This window comes from Cibotium barometz, chromosome 3, assembly GCF_041138505.1.
Source record: "Cibotium barometz isolate CiBa-2024 chromosome 3, ASM4113850v1, whole genome shotgun sequence".
In the NCBI taxonomy this organism is placed as follows: domain Eukaryota; kingdom Viridiplantae; phylum Streptophyta; class Polypodiopsida; order Cyatheales; family Cibotiaceae; genus Cibotium; species Cibotium barometz.
The window spans coordinates 48,936,830-48,963,233 of record NC_141048.1 but is presented as its reverse complement, the minus strand read 5'-3'; the positions used below and the strand labels follow the sequence as shown (position 1 = coordinate 48,963,233).

The following is a 26,404-nucleotide window of genomic DNA, read 5'->3' as shown; positions in this document are numbered from 1 at the left end:
ACACATTCTAGTTGGCCATATGCAACGAATCCCTAATGGTGGCCCACATTAGAATCGATAAGTTATTAGACAACAACATCACTTGCAACATCAAGAAAATGACACCAAACTTTCATTGATCCACGTACATAAGTTATGGGCATTGTTCAATGTAACACTTTATTATGCGAATGCATAAATGAACCTTAACTTATATATGGATACATAGGGTCCAACCCAAATTCTTTCTCATTAAAAAAAAACTATGTGTGCAAGCCTTAAAGGTGTACTAAGCTTAATTATATTTGGTACTCATAAGGACCACACGCCTATTAAGCAAGATAAGGATCCAAGGATGAATTATATGCTTGTTTTGTGAAGAGCCTCAAGCCTATTAGGTGAGATAAGGATCACATTATGTAAGATAAGGATACAAGGATGAATTATATGCTTGTTTTATCCTCAAGCCTGTTAGGTGAGATACGGATCATATCATGTAATATAAGGATGAATTATATGCTTATTTTGTGAAGGATTTATCCACCACTGACAAGGATTGGAGGATGACTTGAACACCGTGTTTGGGTCTCATAGTGATGGTGATTTGAGGTGCATGACGATAATTGGGGGAGAGATGGAAACGAAAGCGTTGGAGGATTACAGAGAGGATGACCTTAGCCTCCATGATGGCAAAGCTTTGGCCAATACAAATGCGGGGTCCCATACCAAAAGGCATGAAGGAATAGGGATGCTTGCATGATTTTGAAATGCCATTTTCAAACCTCTCTGGTCGAAATTCGTCTGCATTTTCACCCCAAACCCCTTTATCTCTCTGTATGTAAGCGGATGCAATGGTTATCCCTGTTCCAGGAGGCAGCCATCGATCACCCACCTTCACATTCTCAGCATTTCGCAATGTCTCACGACGGCCATATTGTAGCACAGGGGGATATAACCTTAGTGTTTCATTCAATATCATCCCCACCTGCATGTGCAAAAGCAAAGATCATCAGAAATCACAATATAATAAATGCAAAGTAGTACTCAAAATGTGGCAAGGGGATGTATAAATGTGCATTATTCATCATAATTATTTAACTATGGATACTTGGGTTACTTAACTTAAGTTTGATTTATAAGGTAGATTATGGTTTTAGACTAACTTGTAAAAGATAATGATCACCTACATGAACTAGCATGCTTACGATTTTGGTTCGCACTGAGAGAGAGAGAGAGATCAAGGTTGGCTTTTTACCAATGAGATCACTAATTTAGGTGGCCTCTTTGACAAGCCGACATGACTTTAACTTAGCTTTAGAAGAAAGAGAAGGTGGGGTTTAGACTAACTTCATACCTAGAAGAATTACTAGTGGACTAAGATTACCAATGTAATTTTAAAAATAGAAAAAAAAAGCAAGCTTGATTAAAAAGAAATTTGAAAAGTTTAATAGGTTCTAGTTGTAGGCTCGTAATATTTAATAAGAGCAAACATAGTGAAATTACTTGCAAGAAAATGATTTTTTGATCAGAGTAAAAATTTATTAATGATTTCCCCCCCCTCCTCATAAACAAGATTTTAAAAAGAATCTAAAAAACAAACAATAAGAATATTAATTGGGAGTCGGGACCTTACAATTTTGAGCTTGTTTAGGTGCTCCGCCTTAGGTTCACCTTTGTCTCCACAAACTTCCAAAACTTCTTGTCTCGCTTTATCTTGCCACTCTTGGTTAAGTGATAACAAAACCATGGTCCACGCAAGCAAGTTTGAAGTGGTCTCATGGCCTGCAAGGAAAAAGGTTTTGCATTCATCTATCACTTGTTGTGTGGTGAGACGAGCTGGCTTGCCATTGAGCTTGACCTCTTGCTCCTCTTCTGCTGCAGCTAACATCAAGCCCAACAAATCAGTCCCATAAGTAGAACGACGTTCTGATTTTGCATTGGCTACAATCTTTCTCCTCTATTCTATGATCTCATGAAGTTCTTTGTTGTTTCTTTTCTCCATCTCCTTTATCTCACGATTTACACTGGTGGGAAGGAACCTGCATCATCCCCATTAAATAGAAACATCCTATTAGAAATGTTCCATTAATAGTGATGATTGTATCAGTAAAGTTTTAAAAAAAATAGCTAAGAAGGCATTGAGCACTCAGCTATCAAAGAGTCAACAACAACAGTAAGTGTAAACAATGTGTGCCACATATTTAGTAGTTCAATGTCTAAATATGTAAATAACAACTACATTAGCTGCTGCTAGAAGCAATGGACCGTATAAGCACTTAGATAAATAATACGAATGAATATAGAATATGTATTCTCGAAGAGCAACAAGTTATCCACGAATTGGTAATTTCAACTTTAATTTTAGCTTTATCCATAAAGATTCTTTGAGTGCTAGCATCTAAAAGACTTACTGATAGAATGGGATAACACTATTTTGGACGGTGAGGTTGCTGAGGAGACCGAGGAGGCGCTCTTGTCTCTCAAACACAGCTTTGCCTTTCAGGTAGCTTGACCCAAATGAGCTACGGGCCAGAATGTCAGCTGTCGTATTCTTGATATCATGTGCCACCTCTAGCTCTGCCACATGTCCAGGTTGTTTCCTAAGCTGGCTCTCCCATGCTTCCACCATCTCCAATGAGCTAGTCACCATGTCAGCCACCATCTCCTACCACAGGATAAAAATAGAAAGGATCAAACTAATTAGACACTATTGCAATACAAGTTAGAACTGAATTATAATAAATTTGAAAAAATAGCGCATTCATAAATAGTTCATAATTTAAAATTAGAGGATTATCTCAATCAAAAGCACATGTGTTAGATTGCCATGTTCATTCAAAATGCAAATACCTGTACAAAAAATGAACCTCAATGTTTTATTTTTCCTTTCATGCACATTATTTTCCTTTTATGTGTATGTGTGTGTGTGTGTGAGAGAGAGAGAGAGAGAGAGGGAGAGAGAGAGTGAGTGTGTGAGTGACAGAGTCAGTGTGGCACTAGCTTTAAAACGTGTGTACAATTGAAATTTTTTATTAGTTTATAACTAGAACTTAGAGTACATTATGTTTGATTCGATGCCTACTAGGAGTAACTTCAAGATGTAGATAAAACTAACCTCAATTAAGATTAGGCTCAATTTCAAGCTTAGCTTAAGTACAAACCTTGAGCTTCTCGGAGAAGAATGCGGGACGAAGGATGTTGCGTTGCTGGTGCCAGTCTTCACCATTGGCCAAGAGAAGCCCTTTGCCTAGCAACCGATTGAAGCCTTCCGTGACAAAGTAGGGCTTCTGCAATTGCTTCGCATCGGAAGACAAGACGCTTTTCGCATCGTCTGCGTTGCTAATCAAGAAGGTGGGCTGATTACCCCACCAATAAACCAGGCGGCGGGAACCTGCAGCACAAACAAGCGCAACGATTTGTTTCAAAAACAAAACCAAAAAAGAAAAAAACACACACACACACACACACATCGACAAGTAATTAAGAGCTGATCCGATTATTCTGAAATTTGATCAAGATCTTGCGATATGATTAGAGATTTTGAATTATAAGAATTAAGCTACCTGCAAGGTAAATCAGGGATTAATCTAGAGATGCATGAGCTGTTATACTACCTGCGTGCTTGGAGAGGAGATTGTTGTAGAAGGGTAGGATACGGGGTAGAAGGAGATGGTGATCAGCGGGGGAAGGAATGTCGGAGAGTTGAGCCTGGGCTTCCAAACGCTTGAGCTCAGGGAGATCTCCGGCTATGGGGCGATAAGGCAACACGGTGAAGCCTTGCTGCAGCAAAGCCCTCGTAAGCGAAGCCGGTCTCAAGTAATAGACGTGGAGAAGGTAAATAAACAGAGAGAAGATAGCGATGGCGGCTAGCGTACTAGAATAGAGGACTAGAAGAGAGTGAGCTCTTCCTAATTGGGCGCCTCCATGATAGCCAGCAACGTCGAAGGGTAAGAGCTGCTCCATTACAACAGCTGGCTGCATCCTAGCTAGCTTGGACTGATTAATTCTAATTAGTAGTAGCAGGACGCCAACTGTGGAGCAGCAAGCTGTAGCCAATTACGTCCAAAGCTAGCAGGTCGAGGAGACAGTAGCTTAACACGAGTTGACGGTGGCCGTGTGAAGGTTTAAGACAACTAATTAAGGCTGTGGTGGTGGTGCTATTATATAACACACTGCCGATTTGAAGTGTTTATATACAAGCAAGAAGCAAGAAGGAGAAGAGATCCACGTCGACGACGAAGCTTCGTTCGCAGCTTCCCGCAAGCTTTGTGTCCCGCAAATATAAATGGGCCTCGAAGAACTTTCGACAAGTCTGACACCTTTAAGTCAAAGTATTTACACGTGTAAGATAAAGAGTTGCCAAGGACTTTGCTAGAAAGGCCAAACGAAATAGTTATTAACGTTTTCTTTAAAGAAAAATATACTGATTTACGTACCAACTGCCTTAGGCTCAAGCTTCAAATTCCATATTACAAAGAGGTTATTCAGATTTTAGATTGGATTTGTACTATACCTGCTGCTTGCTGCAACCGGCTATATACATAAGCTTGTCTTTTGAACTTTATTAAAATTACAAACTTCTACCAAGAATTCCTATCCAGGTTACAAAGAATTCCTATCCAGGTTACAAAGAAGGCTCACAAATTATCAATGCTAAGGAGCCATCAACAGACTACTTCGTGCTAATTCTCTAGCCCAATATTATCATTGGGCACGATCTATAGATCGTGGCCAAACTAGAAGTTTTAGTGTCACACATGGCATTATGGCATGGCTTCTTTTTGCTTCACTTATATGATTGTGTCACCCCCCCCAAAAAAAAAAAACCCAATGGCATGGCTTTACTTATGCCTCCACCACTCGAGCTTCTACTCGATCGTGTCCTTATGATCGAGTAGAAGACTTTGTTGTGGGGAAAATTGAGAAGCTTTCTTTGTTGTTCTGATACTGAGCGAATGGTTGATGTTCCTCCCCGAAAGAAATGTAGAAGGCTTGATAGTATTGTGCCCTAGGGCTAATTAGCACAGTGAGCAACTATCTACGTCATGGTGGATCAAAGAAGTCCATCGTGTGTGTGTGTGGAAAGAGATAGAAGAGAGAGATAATGATTGCACGCATAATGATGAACTCAATTGATGTTAATGTTCATAAGTACAATTGATGTTAATGATGAACTCAATTGATTGCTATCGGCATGCCTACATGCCACGATAGCTCCTAGTGCATGCCGGTAGTTATCGAAGCTCCTGGTGCATGCCGGTAGTTACCGGAGCTCCTGGTGCATGCCGGTACCTATTGGCATGCATTGGAAGCTACTAGCATGCCTATATAGCACCCGACATGCATTGGAAGCTCCCTTGTGCATGCGGGTAGTTATTCGTATGCATGGGAGCTCCCAGTGCATGCCAGTGTGGCTGTCAGCATGCTTAGGTAAAATCTGGCATGCATTGAAGCTCCTGTGGCATGCCGATAGCTAGAGCATGCCTAGGTAGTGCCTAGCATATATTGGAAGATACTAACATGCCTAGCTAGAACCCAACATGCATTCGATGCTTTCGGTGCATGCCAGTAGTTACCCGCATACCTAGGTAGCACCCGGCATACATTGGGAGCTCCAGTGCTGCACGTTGGTAGCTACTGGCATATCTAGGTAGCATGGAGCATTCATTGGAAGCTATCGATATGCCTAGGTAGCAACCAGCACATACATTGGGTGCTCTGGGTGCATGTTGGTAGCTACTAGCATACTTAGGTAGCACCCGACATCCACTCCATGCTCCCAGTGCATGTCGGTAGCTATGAGCATACCTAGGTAGCACACCTGGCATGCATTGGGTGCTCCCGATGCATGCCAGAAGCTACTTAGCTAGCACTGAGCATGCACCGGGAGATACCGTTGCATGTTGGTAGCTACCGGCATACACCGAGAGCACCGGACGCGTAATGGGAGCTCACGGTGCATTCCGGTATGGGAGCTCACGGTGCATTCCGGTAGCTACCGCCATGCCTAGGTAGCATTCGACTAATACATAAGCCTTCTGTATAAGGCTCATGCATAGGCCTTATGCATACTATACATAAGGCTTATGCATAGCATGCATAGCCTACACACGAGGCTATGCATAAAGCTATTCATTCCTAGCCTGCATAAAACTGTGCATAAGCCTCATGCATAAACCTTATATATAAGCCGTTGCATACATGAGCCTTATGTACTCGGCTAATGCATAAGCCTAATACATAAGCACTCGCATAAGCATTATTGAGCAAGCTGTTAGGCAAAATTTGGACTAAAAAAGGGGCCCTCTAAGAACTTCCGTATTAGCTTTTTCTTAAAAAATGGGCTGATGGTTTATTTTTTGCAAATCAAACCAAAATTTCTCGGAGATTATAGATTGAGAATCTACTCTTCGAGATCTTTCCAATGATATATAGCATGTGGGTAATTTTGCATATTCAAGAAGTTCCCAAATTGGTGATGGCGTGGCATGTTCCTGACACGTTGCAAATCACCCACTTTCAAGAGGTCATCTATCACATAGAAACCTGTGATGATAAGGAGGATACTTTATGAATTCCTTCCATCGTAATAATCTAGTCTCATAATCCATCTATGTAATAAGATTGTCCCTTTTAAATCACTCAGTATTATAGTGTTCTGTATGTGTTGTATCTTCAATATAATTGGGGTCCAGTTAACTCGAGTAATTGGTGTCTTAAATCTTGTGAATGCATGGTTAAGAGAAGGGAGGCATGCTATAGAGGATACCAGTGTTGTCCCAGGTTTTATAAGAGAGTCATGAAATGGCACTATAAATGTTGTCATTATGAGAATAGCTAGCCATGCCCAAGTTGATGTGACTCTTATAGTGATTTGGCTCCTTTTTTTACCTTTTGGGTATCCAAGTGTGAATAAGGGCTATTTGTATACATATCAAATTTTGATAATGCAAAGAAAAAATCCCCCTTTGTGCCAATTGAGCCTGGTTCTTATCTTCTTACTCTGTTATGTCCATGATGTGTGAGGGAGTTCATTCATTCTTGGTGCATGTTCCTCTTATGCTTGTGTTCATGAGCATGAGAGTCCTAGAGAGGAGTAAGAGTCCTTGTATGAAGAAATGCAACCTCTTGGTGACATCTTGGGGAAGGAGGCAAAGGAGTGGACTCGCTAGCAACCACCAGTGTAGCTTCGAGTCTTTAACAGATACAAGCTTTGGAGCTCGCAAGTTCTCCACCATGACGTGTTAAGGTAAGCATTATCAATTGCATTTAGAGTTTGGTAAACATTTTTGGCATCACTCTCGAGGAAAATTGGTCTCTTTCTACTCTATTTGCACTCCCGCCATCTTCTTACAATTCCCTCTTTCCTAGATATGGCAGCTTCTTGAAGCTATGTGGTTGGTTGAGAGAAGAGGATTTGTGGATAAGGTTGCCAAAAAGGAGACAAAAGAGAAAGAAAAGGGTTGGTTTTTTTATTGTTTTTGAATTTTGAATGGTTATTTACATTGATTAAGAGTTAGAAAAGGAAAAAAACAAGTCATTTACATCTGTACTTCCATGGTGGGAGCTCATTTATCACACCCTGATTGTGCAATGAAACCCCCTTTTGTATTTTTTTTAATTCTTCAAAATTTGAAAAAATAAAGAGCCATTAATCATTTTTCTGGTTATCACAAACATTCATGTTTCAAAAGATCAAAGTGGAACCTTTGAACTACAACCATGTTGACATGATTTGTGTATCACCAAGGAATATTCTATCCCCTTTTGTACATGAACTCTTCTATAAAGCATATTCTATCCTCTTTTGTACATGCACTCTTCTATAAGGTGACTGCCCCCCCCCCCAAAATAAGGGCACACCTTCTTTATTCCCCTTGGAGAGCGACTCTCCAAATTTTTCCTTCTTAAAAGGTCTCCTCGGTGTAATGAAAGAAGCATCTAAGCATGAATCGTCTCCCTTAGATCTCAAACTTTCTTTCATGTTATCATCAAAATCAATGGAAGCTAGATAACTCTCAACAAATGTCTCTCTCTTTTGCATACAGGAGTAATGATGACTGAGTGTTTTCTCCTTCAATTTGTTTAGGTAGAGTGAATTATCTTTTGTTGGATCAGCTTCTCCTTGTGTGAACATCGAGAATAATAAGATCTTATCTTGTGAATGTACTCTCATAAGGTTTTAGATGAACACCAAGAGTAATATATCTTATCTTGTGAATGTACTCTCATAAGGTTCTAGATGAACACCAAGAGTAATATATCTTATCTTGTGAATGTACTCTTATAAGGTTCTAGATGAACCGAATGATAAGTTGAGAAAAATCCATTTATCTCCAACCTTTTAAAAATCCACCTAACACAGTGGGAATAGACTCATATGCAGACTTGTAAATTGGTTCAAGGGTAATAAACAATCATCTAGCTATTCCATCTAGGGTTAGACCAAAAGAGTGGAAGGGGAGTTGTTCTCAAAAGAGTTATAATTCCTATAAGTCTTGATGAGCGGCTATTGCTTAGTGCACTGGCCATATGTGGTATATTTTGTGATGCCAAGTGCCTGAGGTAGCTAAGAGGATCATGAGATTTACTTTCAGAGGAGTGGGATCCCTCACAAAGTGTGGATGGTGCTGGCTACAATCCAAGACAAATCATGGATTGTGGTATGTCTTAGACTAGTGTGTTGATTCTTGTGGCATGTAAATCATTGTTGGATTTGATACTAGGGATGTTAAATGGATACATTTTCTAGTGAAGGATGAGGTCTCAGTCTAAAGTTAGTAGAAGGTGGTCTAAAAAGTGTATTATGGGTCTATGAATTGAAGTGATAGAAAGGGTGAGGTTGTGAGGAGAAACGATTTTCTTTCAAGAGCTCAGTTAACCTATGCTCAAGGAGGGGATTTCTTTTTCTTCCTATGTGTTTACCTCTATCTGCCTATGTGTGTAATAGAGATTTCTGAACTCATTAATGAAGAATTTATCTCCCTCTTTATCTGTAAACCTTCTTACAATGGGGTTTTCAAGCTGATTATCCTATGCTCCCTCAAGCTGATTATCCTATGCTCCCTCTAGCTCAACAATTTGATATCTCACATGGTTCCCATCAGTGTAAAATTTGATACCTCACATGGTTCCCATCGCGTTCCCATAAATGTACATAAAAGTCTCAATCTCACTAGATCAAGGAATTTCCAAAGGATCCTTGCCAATCATTCGATATTGGGTTTGTACTTTGGATTGGATCTTTCCAGGACTGCTTGGACCACATTCACAGTAGCCAACCTCATTGAAGTAGCACGAGACAATCTTACTTGACCTTGATCTAAGAGCTATGCTAGTATTAACGACATGCCATATGCAACAAACAAAGGGGCACTTGATGGTGTGAGCTGAAATCCATTACTTTAGCAGACAAAGGAGCACTTGATGGTGTGAACTAAAATCCATTACTAACTAGTTCTAGAGTCTCTACGATTAGGTATTAGTATTGAATGACTCCCCCCTCACTTGGGAAGTCTCTAGGGATTCTATGCATCAACATCTCTTGTAGTCTGATCCTGCTACTAGCAATTCGGGTGTTTGATAATATCTCACTATTACAATGTACTCAATTAATCAAATTTTCCACATTGGAACCACTCGTCCAAACCTAAGGAGCATATGCCTTTCAGTCAAGTCTTGGTAGCTTAAACCACTCAAACAGAATCTCTAGTCATCAGTCTCATACTATTGCAAAAAGTTTTGGTGCACCCCTAAAGTATTGATGTCACATGATCCAAAATTTTTGGTCTCTTTTGGTAAATTTGTAATGTTTTTTAAGAGTCTTGAATTCTCTATGTTTTTGTTATTTGGGGGTTTCATAAAAATTTTGGGTATTTTTTATTTTTAAAATGTTTTTGGTCTTTTCTAAGTTTTTGTATGTCTATGTATGTTTAAGAGTTTCTTGATCAAGATCAAACAATCTATTGAAAATTTTGTATTTTCAAGCTCCGTATAAGAAATGCTCCTAGTTGGATCGTACGATTCGACTTTGTAGTGATCCAACTATCAGTGAGATGATTCGATTGAAAGCGATCTGAGTATCAAATGATTTGTGTTTGAAAAGACTCTACTTTCGGGTGATCCACCAACTATCAGGCAATCCCATTTACTTTTAGATGATTCCACTATTAGACGATCCAACTTTTGAGTCCGATCACGTTGCCGATTGCTCTTATTCTTGGAGTTTGACTTCACAGCCAAACTCTGAAAGAAAAGGAATGTAACACATTCTAGTTGGCCATATGCAACGAATCCCTAATGGTGGCCCACATTAGAATCGATGAGTTATTAGACAACAACATCACTTGCAACATCAAGAAAACGACACCAAACTTTCATTGATCCACGTACATAAATTATGGGCATTGTTCAATGTAACACTTTATTATGCGAATGAATAAATGAACCTTAACTTATATATGGATACATAGGGTCCAACCCAATCATTCTTTCTCATTAAAAAAAAACTATGTGTGCAAGCCTTAAAGGTGTACTAACCATAATTATATTTGGTACTCATAAGGACCACAAGCCTATTAAGCAAGATAAGGATCCAAGGATGAATTATATGCTTGTTTTGTGAAGAGCCTCAAGCCTATTAGGTGAGATAAGGATCACATTATGTAAGATAAGGATACAAGGATGAATTATATGCTTGTTTTATCCTCAAGCCTGTTGGGTGAGATACGGATCATATCATGTAATATAAGGATGAATTATATGCTTATTTTGTGAAGGATTTATCCACCACTGACAAGGATTGGAGGATGACTTGAACACCGTGTTTGGGTCTCATAGTGATGGTGATTTGAGGTGCATGACGATAATTGGGGGAGAGATGGAAACGAAAGCGTTGGAGGATTACAGAGAGGATGACCTTAGCCTCCATGATGGCAAAGCTTTGGCCAATACAAATGCGGGGTCCCATACCAAAAGGCATGAAGGAATAGGGATGCTTGCATGATTTTGAAATGCCATTTTCAAACCTCTCTGGTCGAAACTCGTCTGCATTTTCACCCCAAACCCCTTTATCTCTATGTATGTAAGCGGATGCAATGGTTATCCCTGTTCCAGGAGGCAGCCATCGATCACCCACCTTCACATTCTCAGCATTTCGCAATGTCTCACGACGGCCATATTGTGGCACAGGGGGGTATAACCTTAGTGTTTCATTCAATATCATCCCCACCTGCATGTGCAAAAGCAAAGATCATCAGAAATCACAATATAATAAATGCAAAGTAGTACTACTCAAAATGTGGCAAGGGGATGTATAAATGTGCATTATTCATCATAATTATTTAACTATGGATACTTGGGTTACTTAACTTAAGTTTGATTTATAAGGTAGATTATGGTTTTAGACTAACTTGTAAAAGATAATGATCACCTACATGAACTAGCATGATTACGATTTTGGTTCGCACTGAGAGAGAGAGAGATCAAGGTTGGCTTTTTACCAATGAGATCACTAATTTAGGTGGCCTCTTTGACAAGCCGACATGACTTTAACTTAGCTTTAGAAGAAAGAGAAGGTGGGGTTTAGACTAACTTCATACCTAGAAGAATTACTAGTGGACTAAGATTACCAATGTAATTTCAAAAATAGAAAAAAAAAGCAAGCTTGATTAAAAAGAAATTTGAAAAGTTTAATAGTTTCTAGTTGTAGGCTCGTAATAATAAGAGCAAACATAGTGAAATTACTTGTAAGAAAATGATTTTTTGATCAGAGTAAAAATTTATTAATGATTTCCTCCCTCCTCATAAACAAGATTTTAAAAAGAATCTAAAAAACAAACAATAAGAATATTAATTGGGAGTCGGGACCTTACAATTTTGAGCTATTTTAGGTGCTCCGCCTTAGGTTCACCTTTGTCTCCACAAACTTCCAAAACTTCTTGTCTCGCTTTATCTTGCCATTCTTGGTTAAGTGATAACAAAACCATGGTCCATGCAAGCAAGTTTGAAGTGGTCTCATGGCCTGCAAGGAAAAAGGTTTTGCATTCATCTATCACTTGTTGTGTGGTGAGGCGAGCTGGCTTGCCATTGAGCTTGACCTCTTGCTCCTCTTCTGCAGAGCTAACATCAAGCCCAACAAATCAGTCCCATAAGTAGAATGACGTTCTGATTTTGCATTGGCTACAATCTTTCTCCTCGATTCTATGATCTCATGAAGTTCTTTGTTGTTTCTTTTCTCCATCTCCTTTATCTCACGATTTATACTGGTGGGAAGGAACCTGCATCATCCCCATTAAATAGAAACATCCTATTAGAAATGTTCCATTAATAGTGATGATTGTATCAGTAAAGTTTTTTAAAAAATAGCTAAGAAGGCATCGAGCAACAACAACAGTAAGTGTAAACAATGTGTGCCACATATTTAGTAGTTCAATGTCTAAATATGTAAATAACAACTACATTAGCTGCTGCTAGAAGCAATGGACTATATAAGCACTTAGATAAATAATACAAATGAATATAGAATATGTATTCTCGAAGAGCAACAAGTTATCCACGAATTGGTAATTTAAACTTTTAGTTTAGCTTTATCCATAAAGATTCTTTGAGTGCTAGCATCTAAAAGACTTACTGATAGAATGGGATAACACTATTTTGGACGGTGAGGTTGTTGAGGAGACCGAGGAGGCGCTCTTGTCTCTCAAACACAGCTTTGCCTTTCAGGTAGCTTGACCCAAATGAGCTATGGGCCAGAATGTCAGCTGTCGTATCCTTGATATCATGTGCCACCTCTAGCTCTGCCACATGTCCAGGTTGTTTGCTAAGCTGGCTCTCCCATGCTTCTACCATCTCCAATGAGCTAGTCACCATGTCAGCCACCATCTCCTACCACAAGATAAAAATAGAAAGGATCAAACTAATTAGACACTATTGCAATACAAGTTAGAACTGAATTATAATAAATTTGAAAAAATAGCGCATTCATAAATAGTTCATAATTTAAAATTAGAGGATTATCTCAATCAAAAGCACATGTGTTAGATTGCCATGTTCATTCAAAAGCACATGTGTTAGATTATCTCAATCAAAAGCACATGTGTTAGATTGCCATGTTCATTCAAAATGCAAATACCTGTACAAAAAATGAACCTCAATGTTTTATTTTTCCTTTCATGCACATTATTTTCCTTTTATGTGTATGTGTGTGTGTGTGTGAGAGAGAGAGAGAGAGAGAGGGAGAGAGAGAGTGAGTGTGTGAGTGACAGAGTCAGTGTGGCACTAGCTTTAAAACGTGTGTACAATTGAAATTTTTTATTAGTTTATAACTAGAACTTAGAGTACATTATGTTTGATTCGATGCCTACTAGGAGTAACTTCAAGATGTAGATAAAACTAACCTCAATTAAGATTAGGCTCAATTTCAAGCTTAGCTTAAGTACAAACCTTGAGCTTCTCGGAGAAGAATGCGGGACGAAGGATGTTGCGTTGCTGGTGCCAGTCTTCACCATTGGCCAAGAGAAGCCCTTTGCCTAGCAACCGATTGAAGCCTTCCGTGACAAAGTAGGGCTTCTGCAATTGCTTCGCATCGGAAGACAAGACGCTTTTCGCATCGTCTGCGTTGCTAATCAAGAAGGTGGGCTGATTACCCCACCAATAAACCAGGCGGCGGGAACCTGCAGCACAAACAAGCGCAACGATTTGTTTCAAAAACAAAACCAAAAAAGAAAAAAAAACACACACACACACACACATCGACAAGTAATTAAGAGCTGATCCGATTATTCTGAAATTTGATCAAGATCTTGCGATATGATTAGAGATTTTGAATTATAAGAATTAAGCTACCTGCAAGGTAAATCAGGGATTAATCTAGAGATGCATGAGCTGTTATAATACCTGCGTGCTTGGAGAGGAGATTGTTGTAGAAGGGTAGGATACGGGGTAGAAGGAGATGGTGATCAGCGGGGGAAGGAATGTCGGAAAGTTGAGCCTGGGCTTCCAAACGCTTGAGCTCAGGGAGATCTCCGGCTATGGGGCGATAAGGCAACACGGTGAAGCCTTGCTGCAGCAAAGCCCTCGTAAGCGAAGCCGGTCTCAAGTAATAGACGAGGAGAAGGTAAATAAACAGAGAGAAGATAGCGATGGCGGCTAGCGTACTAGAATAGAGGACTAGAAGAGAGTGAGCTCTTCCTAATTGGGCGCCTCCATGATAGCCAGCAACGTCGAAGGGTAAGAGCTGCTCCATTACAACAGCTGGCTGCATCCTAGCTAGCTTGGACTGATTAATTCTAATTAGTAGTAGCAGGACGCCAACTGTGGAGCAGCAAGCTGCAGCCAATTACGTCCAAAGCTAGCAGGTCGAGGAGACAGTAGCTTAACACGAGTTGACGGTGGCCGTGTGAAGGTTTAAGACAACTAATTAAGGCTGTGGTGGTGGTGCTATTATATAACACACTGCCGATTTGAAGTGTTTATATACAAGCAAGAAGCAAGAAGGAGAAGAGATCCACGTCGACGACGAAGCTTCGTTCGCAGCTTCCCGCAAGCTTTGTGTCCCGCAAATATAAATGGGCCTCGAAGAACTTTCGACAAGTCTGACACCTTTAAGTCAAAGTATTTACACGTGTAAGATAAAGAGTTGCCAAGGACTTTGCTAGAAAGGCCAAACGAAATAGTTATTAACGTTTTCTTTAAAGAAAAATATACTGATTTACTTTTTTTTGGTTAGAATAGCTGAATATATTATAAAAAGGAGAGGTTACAGGTTCCCATGAGGAAGGTCCATGGGTAGACGCCTCGGACTGTTAGACCTTACAGGTGAAGGGAAGAACTTCATAACTACTTGCAGCTGGAAACAGAGCTGAGCCAGTAAAACATAACTTGAACCAGTGTTTGATGAACCGGTAAAAGAAGCTCGACAATATGAAAAACCTGAAAAACTGAGATAGACTGGCTTTTATTCACTGAGGGGAGCTGATACAACTTTATGAACAGCAGACTGAGCACTGAAGGGAATAAGACACTCCTCATAGACTTTCTGACGCCTGGATGTAGGAGTCGGAATGTTGCAGCCTTCTTTGGCATTCGTGAGCCAGCCCTTGAAGCATGCTTTCCTTTCTTTTGCAATGCGAGGAAACGTGAAATTGTCTCCATTTCCTCCATGGTAGGTCCTGCCACCAACGATCGACCTCCATAGGAGACCCTCTAGGTTGCAGTTGCTGTACAAGCTTGAGAGTGCTGTCAAGAAAAAGAAAAAAGTGTTGATTAGTTTTAGTAGCAAAAAGAGCTTCATTACGTTGGTTCCAAACATGCCACAAGAAAAGAAATCTGACGGAATGCCAAGTTAAGGGGTCAAGAGAGTGACATTCTCCGAGGAGGACTTCTTTCCAACTGAGAGGGGTGTTCCTGATTTGCATAAAAGCTTTGTTAAGAACACTTAAGAATTGACTCGTGTCGGAGCAGGAAAAGAACAGATGGGGGACAGTTTCCAACTTGGTTTTGCAGCGGGGACAGAGACCATTTCCATGTCCGATTTTCATAGCCTTGTCAAGGGTCCAGGTCGCTTTATGAATGACCAGCCAGGCCAAGAGGGCATGTTTCCTTTCTTGAGCGAAGGCCCAGATAAGCTTGAATCGGAAGGCCCATTGATGCTTATTCCAACCCAATGACCATCTATTATTAAGTTTGAGAACAAGTTTGCCTGTATGAAAACCATTAGGCAACTTGCCGAGGTTTCTGGACCACCCCCACAAGATGGCTTTAGAAAAGTTTTTGCAGTCACAAATAGGCCCCGGGGGAATGAAAACATTGAGAGAATTACACCTCTGCATGACAAGCTCAATGCCACCCCGGGGTAGGCTGAATTTGTTATTGATTTGATCCCTGGTTAACATTCCGGAAGCATCACATAAGTCGCCCCACACCTTAATCCTAGCTTTGAAACAAGAGAGGCTGATCTGGACCAGATCATCGGAGATCGGAGCTATAAGATGGCCAAACCAAACCGAGTCAGCAGCATAGGCATACCTCCCTCTCTTAGAGTAAGTTTGGAAACAAAAGATTTTTTTATATTTCATCCAAGACTCCCACATCCTGCAGCAAAGTTTGCTACCTATTGGGGAGAGATCGGCCTTCGAAAACAGAACTTCATTAATCGAGAACCCCTTCCAAGATCTCTTGCCTTTGAGCCAAAATTTTCCAACATCTCTTTTGATCAAGTCAGCCCACACATCATTGGAAAATATGGCCCTTTTCACCCAGTTAGCCGCGAGCTTTTCAGCCAGCAACCCAACGTCAATAATTCCAAGACCTCCTTGCTCTTTATCTAAGCAACAAACCTTGAAAGCAACTTTGCTGATCCTCCTCCTGTCAAGAGAACCTCCCCACAGATAATTTCCCAAGATGGAGTTAAGGGATTGAATTTGGGTCTCTGAAGGCTTCCAGCAGGCCAGGAAGTAGACGACGGAGGGGATGATGAAGTGATTGAGGACAAAGGCTCTGGAGGCAACCCCTATGTTAATGTGGCTCCATTTCTTGACCTGCAGCTTAAGTTTATTGAGCACATAGTCCCACCTTTGTTTAGCAGAGATGTTAAAGCCCATCGGGATACCAAGCAGTCTGAACACGACACCTTCGGGGATAATCTTACAGCCACAGCGGCAAGTATCGAAGGAGGGGGCCCTCCTTCTAACACTTTGAAGCTGGTCTTGGAGTGGTTTATTTGGGAACCACTGGCCAGGCAAAAGGTCTCAAGGCAGGACATGAAGTGGGCAGCCGTCTGCACTTCATTCCGAAGCAGCACATTAGTGTCATCAGCAAAAAGTTGAAGGCATAAAGGGTTAGGCCTGTTGGGAATCTCAATACCCTTAATGTTGTTGCTGGCTATTTCCTTGTTTACCAACCAACCAAGAGCATCAGCAACAATGGCAAAAAGAAGGGGGGAGAGGGGACAGCCTTGCCTAATGGATTTCCTAAGAGGAAAGGCATCAGTGAGAGACCCATTGATGACAGCAACCTTGGAAGACACATTACCAAGCAAAGTTTGGACATACTTAATGAACTTCCTGTTGAGGCCAATATCCTGAAGGGATTGGAAAAGGAAAGACCAATCAATTCTGTCTCATAGGCTTTATCAAAATCTATTTTGAGGAAGATGTAATTCTGCCCAGAGTTTTCCGCATGCTCCATGCCCTCCCAAAGGCTAATAATAGCATCAAGAATATATCTACCCCTGATGAAACCCTTTTGTTCTTTGAGGATCCATTCGTCCATATAGGGGTTGATTCTACTGGTGAGAATATGAGCATAGACTTTGTAGAGGGAGGTGAGACATGTTATGGGTCTCCAGTTTCCAAGATCTTCTTTCTCTTCTTTTTTGTGGATCAGTTTGATGATCCCCATATTGGTCCTTTCGGCCAGACCACCTTTCTTCATGGCTTCCTTCCAGATGTTTAGGATGTGAGGGGTCAGCTCATCTTTAAAAGCAAGAAAGAATTCATTAGGAATCCCATCTTCCCTCGGAGATTTCCTCTTTTTGAGATGAGAGATAGCCTCCTTGACCTCCTTCTCACAGAACGGGGCGTCCAACTTAAGAGCTAAAGCTGGGTTGACGACCTTTTTCCTAATGAGAGCAATCTTGGCTCTAGCAGCAGTAACTTCTTGAGAGGGAGGCTGGGCTGTGGAGAACAAGTTAGAAAAGTGCTCCTTGATGACCTGCAAGTTTTCGACATCATCAGCAGCGGAAGAACCATTGGGCTTCTTGACCATAGGAATAAGATCCCTAACTTTTTTCCTTTTGAGGAGGGCAAACATCTTAGGGTGAGGAGTGTCAATTTTCCCAGCCCACACTTCTCTGTACCACAATCTAGTGGCCTTAGCAGCCAACAACTCCTCGAGTCTGAGTTGATTCTTAAGATCGATCGTGGATTGGTCTAAAACCCCTTTTTTAGAAAGATATAAGTCCTGGATCTGTTTCCTGATCTGGACTCTCCGATTCAACCGAATCAAATGAGCTTTACGCTTATGATCCTTGCAAATAGAATGAACTTTACTGACGAGACATTCCCATCCCTTGGAGGGGGAGGAGAAAAGACTGAAGGCCTCAGTAATGGAGCCTTTAATCATTTGCTGAATACACAGAAGACGAAAGAGAGAAGGGTCCAGGTGAGGCCACCCCGCCCTCCCTTTGGCCTGGCCAATAGTCAGCTTGCAAATCAAAGGGAGGTGATCAGAGATGGTCAGGGAGAATCCGTCGTGCAGTTGATCTTTAAGCACATATCAGACAGGCTACCAGAGGCATACAGTCTGTCCAATCTCGCAGCTCTGTGAAAGGAACCTTTTTGATTGTTAGACCAGGAGAAACCAGTTTTAATAGAAAGGTCCGAAAGATCTTTATCAACTTTGAGTAACTCCCATTGAACCTTTTCCTGCCCATTGATGGTTCTACCCAGAAACCTATTTCTATCTCCCTGGGATTCAACCATGTTAAAATCACCAACAAGAAGCATGGGACCCTCAATCTCAATGATAGACTGCTAGGTTGACGCTCTTAAGTTAGCCAAGCACGGGGCATAAACTGAAACAAGAGTGCAGTTGAAAGGATTGCCCAGTCTTACCGCGGTCCAACAGTGATTGACATCAGACCAAGCATCTAAAATAGTATGCTTCCACTTCGTGTGAATGCCTATAGCTGCACCACCTCTCCCAGAGTGATGGTTGGTAAAAAACCACCGAGCATTATTGGAGATTCTTTGAAGGTTCATATGCAGCTGAGGACCCCCTATTTTAAGCTCTTGAAGACAAAGAAGGTCAAAATCAAAGGCTAAGTCCTTTAACCAAATATTGATGGCTACCGCCCTTTCTGGGTTGGTAAGCCCTTTACAGTTGAAGGATAGCAATTGACTAGACATCATTTTTTAATGGTTTTAGAAGGTTTACCCGCGGACACGGAGGTTCTGAGGGCTTCTTGACTTTTATCCTTTTTCCTCTTCATTTTTGAACCCAAGAGAAGGGGAGAGAAGTCACTCTCCTCGTGATGTTTCATAGGTGAGAGGGACATCCTCTTCATCATAGCAGCATCTTCTTCATCAAGTTGAGCTTTGAAAGCTTCATCAATACGTTGGGTTTTATCAATGAAATCCTCGTCTGATTCCATAGGGGAATCAAGATCTTGGCTGAAAATCACTCGGTCCTTGTTAGGGGCCCTTCCCGGGGAGGGGTGGTCAGCACCTATAGGGCCTGAAATCGGGGCCTCTTTGGCCTGAAACTGAATGCTAAGACCATCTTGAACCTCTGTCTGTTAGCTGGGATGTGCCAGTTAGCTTTGTTGTTTTTAGCCTTGGAAACATGTTTTTTCTGGGGCAGAACAAAGGCCTCGTCTTTGGCCGGGTTTTTGTCACTAACGGCTGGCTGTGCTGAAGCTCAGGGCATTCCCTAATCAAATGTCCTTGCTTATTGCAGTTGAAACAGGCGTACGGGAGGTTCTTATAGGTCAGAGTTTGCTCATAAATTATTTGGCCCTCACTGTTTTTCAAGGGGATTTTCTCCTTAAGGGGCTTGGCGGTATCTACTTCAATAAGCATTTGATGTGCCCATTGGGGATTGACGACTTGAAACGGTTTTTGACCTAGAACTTTCCCTACCGCACCCCCAATCCTCTTAGCCCATATGGAATACTTAGTGGGCATATCAGTCAATTCAACCCAAACGGGGATTTTGGTGGGTTTGGGGCCTTTGGGATCAAAGGAGTCATACCAACGGAAGAACGAAAGGGGCGTGTTTCTTATGATCCACTGCCCGCTGTTTATAACAGAAGTCGCACTTAAAATATCCTCAAAGATGAACATATAATACGAGTTAGGAAGATGCTGCACAGAAGCTACCTTAATTCCTTTCTGATCCCAATTTGATTTAATCCAGAATTTTAAAGTGTCTACAGGGGGTCTGGCCCCATGACAAAGACCAATCAAAGCATGGGAAGATAGATGGTCCTGCCATGCTTCTAACTCTTCACTATCACAAATAACAGCGCCATCTGAATCAACATCAAACTCACCAATTTTTTCTTCAAATGTCGGGTTCTGCGACAAATTAATCAAACGATCAAACCTGGAGGGAGTCGAAGCCTGACCAAGACCTAAGATCGACCGTGTGGCTGCAGGGAGTCGGACAGCGTCCGCAAAGGATGCAGGCTGGCCGTTGATAGAGCAGGGCCACGATGCCCCTGAGAGGCGACAACATGATGAGGCTCAACAGGACCTTCAGAATCAACACGGCCTCCCACACCCTGTGGGCTGATGGAGAGGCGGAGCAGATGCTCTGCTCACGGAGAGCGAGCCACCGAGATGGCCGTTGACAGCATGGCCACGATGCCCCTGAGAGGCGACAACCTGATGAGGCTTAGCAGCAGCTTCAGAATCAAGAAGGCCTCCCACACCTTGTAACTGATGGAGAGGCAGAGCAGATGCTCTGCTCACGGGAGAGCGAGCCACCGGGGAGCTTCACAGGCGCCTGATGGAAGACAAGAATTCCCCCCTCTCGGGGGGAGCGAGTACAGAAGGGAAGAGCGCAGTAATCAGAAACTGAAGGAAAACCTCGCAGGGGAGATTGGGGCTGGAGCATGCAGAGCTCAGAGGGCATGAACGACACCTGGGCCAATGGCTCGTTCACGCGTCGTTCATGCGAGAGCTCTCTAAATATACTGATTTACGTACCAACTGCCTTAGCCTCAAGCTTCAAATTCCATATTACAAAGAGGTTATTCAGATTTTAGATTGGATTTGTACTATACCTGCTGCTTGCTGCAAACCGGCTATATACATAAGCTTGTCTTTTGAACTTTATTAAAATTACAAACTTCTACCAAGAATTCCTATCCAGGTTACAAAGAAGGCTCACAAATTATCAATGCTAAGGAGCCATCAACAGACTACTTCGTGCTAATTCTCTAGCCCAATATTATCATTGGGCACGATCTATAGATCGTGGCCAAACTAGAAGTTTTAGTGTCACACATGGCATTATGGCATGGCTTCTTTTTGCTTCACTTATATGATTGTGTCACCCCCCCCAAAAAAAAAAAACCCAATGGCATGGCTTTACTTATGCCTCCACCACTCGAGCTTCTACTCGATCGTGTCCTTATGATCGAGTAGAAGACTTTGTTGTGGGGAAAATTGAGAAGCTTTCTTTGTTGTTCTGATACTGAGCGAATGGTTGATGTTCCTCCCCGAAAGAAATGTAGAAGGCTTGATAGTATTGTGCCCTAGGGCTAATTAGCACAGTGAGCAACTATCTACGTCATGGTGGATCAAAGGAGTCCATCGTGTGTGTGTGTGGAAAGAGAGAAGAGAGAGATAATGATTGCACGCATAATGATGAACTCAATTGATGTTAATGTTCATAAGTACAATTGATGTTAATGATGAACTCAATTGATTGCTATCGGCATGCCTACATGCCAAGATAGCTCCTAGTGCATGCCGGTAGTTACCGGAGCTCCTGGTGCATGCCGGTAGTTACCGGAGCTCCTGGTGCATGCCGGTACCTATTGGCATGCATTGGAAGCTACTAGCATGCCTATATAGCACCCGACATGCATTGGAAGCTCCCTTGTGCATGCCGGTAGTTATTCGTATGCATGGGAGCTCCCAGTGCATGCCGGTGGCTGCCGGCATGCTTAGGTAAAATCTGGCATCCATTGAAGCTCCTGTGGCATGCCCATAGCTAGAGCATGCCTAGGTAGTGCCTAGCATATATTGGAAGATACTAACATGCCTAGCTAGAACCCAACATGCATTCGATGCTTTCGGTGCATGCGAGTAGTTACCCGCATACTTAGCTAGCACCCGGCATACATTGGGAGCTCCAGTGCTACACGTTGGTAGCTACTGGCATACCTAGGTAGCACGGAGCATTCATTGGAAGTTATCGATATGCCTAGGTAGCAACCAGCACATGCATTGGGTGCTCTGGGTGCATGTTGGTAGCTACCACCATACTTAGGTAGCACCCGACATCCACTCGGTGCTCCCAGTGCATGTCGGTAGCTATGAGCATACCTAGGTAGCACACCTGGGTGCTCCCGATGCATGCCAGAAGCTACTTAGCTAGCACCCATTGGGAGATACCGTTGCATGTTGGTAGCTACCGGCATGCATCGAGAGCATCGGGTGCATAATGGGAGTTCACGGTGCATTCCGGTAGCTACCGCCATGCCTAGGTAGCACTCGACTAATACATAAGCCTTCTGTATAAGGCTCATGCATAGGCCTTATGCATACTATACATAAGGCTTATGCATAGCATGCATAGCCTACACACGAGGCTATGCATAAAGCTATTCATTGCTAGCCTGCATAAAACTGTGCATAAGCCTCATGCATAAACCTTATATATAAGCCGTTGCATACATGAGCCTTATGTACTCCGCTAATGCATAAGCCTTATGCATAAGGGGGTTTATTTTCTTGGGAAGCATTGTCGAGCGAGCCGTTAGGCAAAATTTGGACTAAAAAAGGGGCCCTCTAAGAACTTCCATGTTAGCTTTTTCCTAAAAAAAATGGGCTGATGGTTAATTTTTTGCAAATCAAACCAAAATTTCTCGGAGATTATAGATTGAGAATCTACTCTTCGAAATCTTTTCAATGATATATAGCATGATGGGTAATTTTGCATATTCAAGAAGTTCCCAAATTGGTGATGGCGTGGCATGTTGGTGACACGTTGGAAATCACCCAAGTAGTCCAACTTTCCCGAGGTCATCTATCACATAGAAACCTGTGTGATAAGGAGGATACTTTATGAATTCCTTCCATTGTAATAATCTAGCCTCATAATCCATCTATGTAATAAGATTGTCCCTTTTAAATCACTCAGTATTATAGTGTTGTGTATGTGTTGTATCTTCAATATAATTGGGGTTCAGTTAACTCGAGTAATTGGTGTCTTAAATCTTGTGAATGCATGGTTAAGAGAAGGGAGCCATGCTATAGAGGATACCAGTGTTGTCCGAGGTTTTATAAGAGCGTCATGAAATGGCACTATAAATGTTGTCCTTACTAGCCATGCCCAAGTTGACGTGACTCTTGTAGTCATTTGGTTCATCTTTTTTTACCTTTTGGGTATCCAAGTGTGAATAAGGGTTAGTTGTAACATATCAAATTCTGATAATGCAAAGAAAAAATCCCCCTTTGTGCCAATTGAGCCTGGTTCTTATCTTCTTGCTCTCTTATGTCCCTGGCGTGTGAGAGTTCATTCATTCTTGGTGCATGCTTCTCTAATGCTTGTGTTCATGAGCATGAGAGTACTAGAGAGGAGTAAAAGTCCTTGTATGAAGAAATGCAACCTCTTGGTGACATCTTGGGGAAGGAGGCAAAGGAGTGGACTCGCTAGCAACCACCAGTGTAGCTTCGAGTCTTTAACAGATACAAGCTTTGGAGCTCGGAAGTTCTCCATGACGTGTTAAGGTAAGCATTATCAATTGCATTTAGAGTTTGATAGTTAACATTTTTGGCATCACTCCCGAGGAAAATTGGTCTCTTTCTACTCTATTTGCCCTCCCGTCATCTTCTTACAATTCCCTTTTTCCTAGATATGGCTTCTTGAAGCTATGTGGTTGGTTTTGAGAAGAGGATTAGTTGTGGATAAGGCTGCCAAAAAGGAGAAAAAAGAGAAAGAAAAGGGTTGGTTTTTATTGTTTTCGAATACATTGATTAAGAGTTAGAAAAGGAAAAAAACAAGTCATTTACATCTGTACTTTCATGGTGGGATCTCATTAATCACACCCTGATTGTGCAATGAAACCCCCTTTTGTATTTTTATTAATCTTTAAAATTTAAAAAAATAAAGAGCCATTAATCATTTTTCTGGTTATCACATAAACATTCATGTTTGAAAAGATCAAAGTGGAACCTTTGAACTACAACCATGTTGGCATGATTTGTGTATCGATACCATTAGGAGTTTTTTGGACCCAAAAAGAGCCTTTGAGGGGGGAACAACTTAAGCTACTAGCCTACCATGCATGACCAAGGTTGTGCCAATAGGTAGGGAGCAACAACCAGCAACCAGACTAAAGCCAATCTGGCAATCTACTATGCCGGATTGTTGGCTTTGGTTGTGCCATGTTGTGGTTGGGGCTGTGTTTGAACTTTTGTTGTGTATGGTTTGACATGGGTGACTCTACAAACCTTGTCCATGCCTCAAGTACAACAGAAATCAACTTTAAAAAAACCAAACAGTTACTAGTCTTTGGCTTTCCTTGAGTTAAAAAATATTAATTCTTTTTTTGTATTTATGTGAACCAATATGTCTTCATATAGTCTGTCCTCCATGTGTTCCAATGCATTTATGAGAAGAATTGTGTAATTGTATAAACTTATGTAAGAGAGAGAGAGAGAGAGAGAGAGAGAGAGAGAGAGAGAGAGAGAGAGAGAGAGAGAGATGCCTAATATATATATATAAGATGAAGAAGCATGCCTTATGTGATGCTCCAAACAAACTCAAACTTATTTCTCTTCTCTCATATTAAGTTTGATAAAAGTGATATGGGGGCAAGGAATGGAAGAAGAAGAGTAATCCTACCCTAAACCTAATTGTGATTAGTATTTATTAATCATCAATCATACCATACACCTAATCCAATCATTCTAGTAAACCTCCTAATGAAAGTTTAATACCAAGTTCAAACTTGGATCTAAGAAGGTTCAAATACAACACATAATTAAAGATAGTAATCAAAGATTAAGGTAGATGCAAAATGCTAAGTAAAATTTAAGAACTTAATCATTCCACTAATCAACTCCCACACTAATAATCTCCTTGCTTAAGGAAATTTTTTAATTCTTTACAAAAGGTAACCTACCTTGTAGATCTAGTAACTTCGTAGGTTCTAAAATTTTTACACATTTACCAAAATTAATTTAGGAGAAGAGAAATAAGTTTGAATTAGGCCTATAGAGCTTGTCTGGAGCATCAAGCTTTACATGTCTAATATAATGATTTCTAATATAGTGCCACGTCAAACATGATGAAAATAAATATTAGGTACTTCAAAGGGTGCATAGAGCATTCATGATTTGAAGAAACAAGTGCAAATAAAAAACAAATATTGGAACTATTTTTTTAGCTAGCTATTTTTTTGGAAAATGTTCATTCTGTATTCTTTCAAAAAAATTCTCCAATAGGCAACATAATTTGTGATAAAAAATTATCTTTGATTGCTTACCCTCTCAAGACTTTCATTTAAGCTTCTTTAAATACCAAAAATATTATATTAGATATTTACCTTGAGGACAAAAATTACACATAGGTGAAAAGGAAATTTTAATAATATGTTGATTGAGTTGCATGAATTATAGAAAATTACATCAATGATAATTACATTCACTTCTTTCCTTTAACATCAAAATACTTAACGATATTCTTTGGATTATCATCACCTAACATACTAGGTTTGCCTAATTTTTAAAGGACCTTTTCAAAGCTAAAACCTTGGTCTAGTCCCATAGCTGTCTTAACTGCAACATCTACTTTTTTAAAGGCTACTAGGATGGATTTATCTACATCTTAACTAAAAGAATAGAGTCTCCTAGGATGAATTTATCTACATTCTTTGTTACAGGTTTTTTTTCCAAGATGACACATGATAAAGCCTTGCAATTCACAAGCTCTTGTTTAGCACTTGGTGTCATTTTCGCATGGATCACACCAATGATAAAAGGGGGAATAAGTCTCATGTAGTGTGCCAAAGAGGCATCTTTCCCAAATATATCATCCTTCTCAGTCTCTCTTTTTGTTGGCCTTGAATTTCTTGAATACTCTAGCAGGGGCTTGTTAGCAAATTCATTTAGTCACTCATCAAATCAGATAAAATGTATCTATTATTATTAGCAATCCTAGGATTATCAATCTTCTAGGTAAAGATCTGAAATAATTCTTTGAATCTATGAGACCAAACTAATGAAATCACCATAAGCTTGACATGCATCCATAATGGGGTTAGAGAAAGGCTAGCAACTCAAGGTTACAGAGCCAAGAAGAGATAAGACTAAGTGAGTGAGTGAAATGAGAGAATAAAAGTGACATTTGACTTAAAATTATATTTTGGGTAATGCCCCATTTTGGTAAGTTTTTAATACCAAGATAGCAATAATTTGAAATAACATTAAAATGACATGGAGCATAAATTTACCATATAGCCATTGGCAAAAATACAAATCATATGTATTAAGTTAAGCCTCAAATGCCAAAGTAGCAAAGGAAGACACTTTTAATGTGCTTTTTGACCTTCTACCTAAAATGTTTGCATTGAGTCTAAATTTAGAGTTGTCTAGTGTGCCATCTAGAAACAAATCCTAAGAGATTGATGAACATACTTCGAGGTCTTTTTGGAATTGACCATGTTGTTTCTAGGAACCATTTGAAT

General features: G+C 40.8%; 2 pseudogenes across 2 annotated transcripts; both read right to left on the bottom strand.

The window, feature by feature from the left end:
- Positions 1-204: 204 nt before the first annotated feature.
- LOC147640179 (cytochrome P450 709B1-like) lies at positions 205-4,128 on the bottom strand (annotated as a pseudogene). Its single transcript, XR_015262610.1, has 5 exons — positions 3,594-4,128; positions 3,141-3,370; positions 2,391-2,644; positions 1,613-2,018; positions 205-964 (listed from the first exon to the last, which is right to left on the bottom strand). The product of XR_015262610.1 is annotated as a cytochrome P450 709B1-like (transcript).
- A 6,296-nt stretch (positions 4,129-10,424) lies between these two features.
- LOC147640178 (cytochrome P450 709B1-like) lies at positions 10,425-14,407 on the bottom strand (annotated as a pseudogene). The gene is made up of 5 exons (XR_015262611.1): positions 13,876-14,407; positions 13,423-13,652; positions 12,611-12,864; positions 11,853-12,257; positions 10,425-11,209 (listed from the first exon to the last, which is right to left on the bottom strand). The product of XR_015262611.1 is annotated as a cytochrome P450 709B1-like (transcript).
- Positions 14,408-26,404: the final 11,997 nt, after the last annotated feature.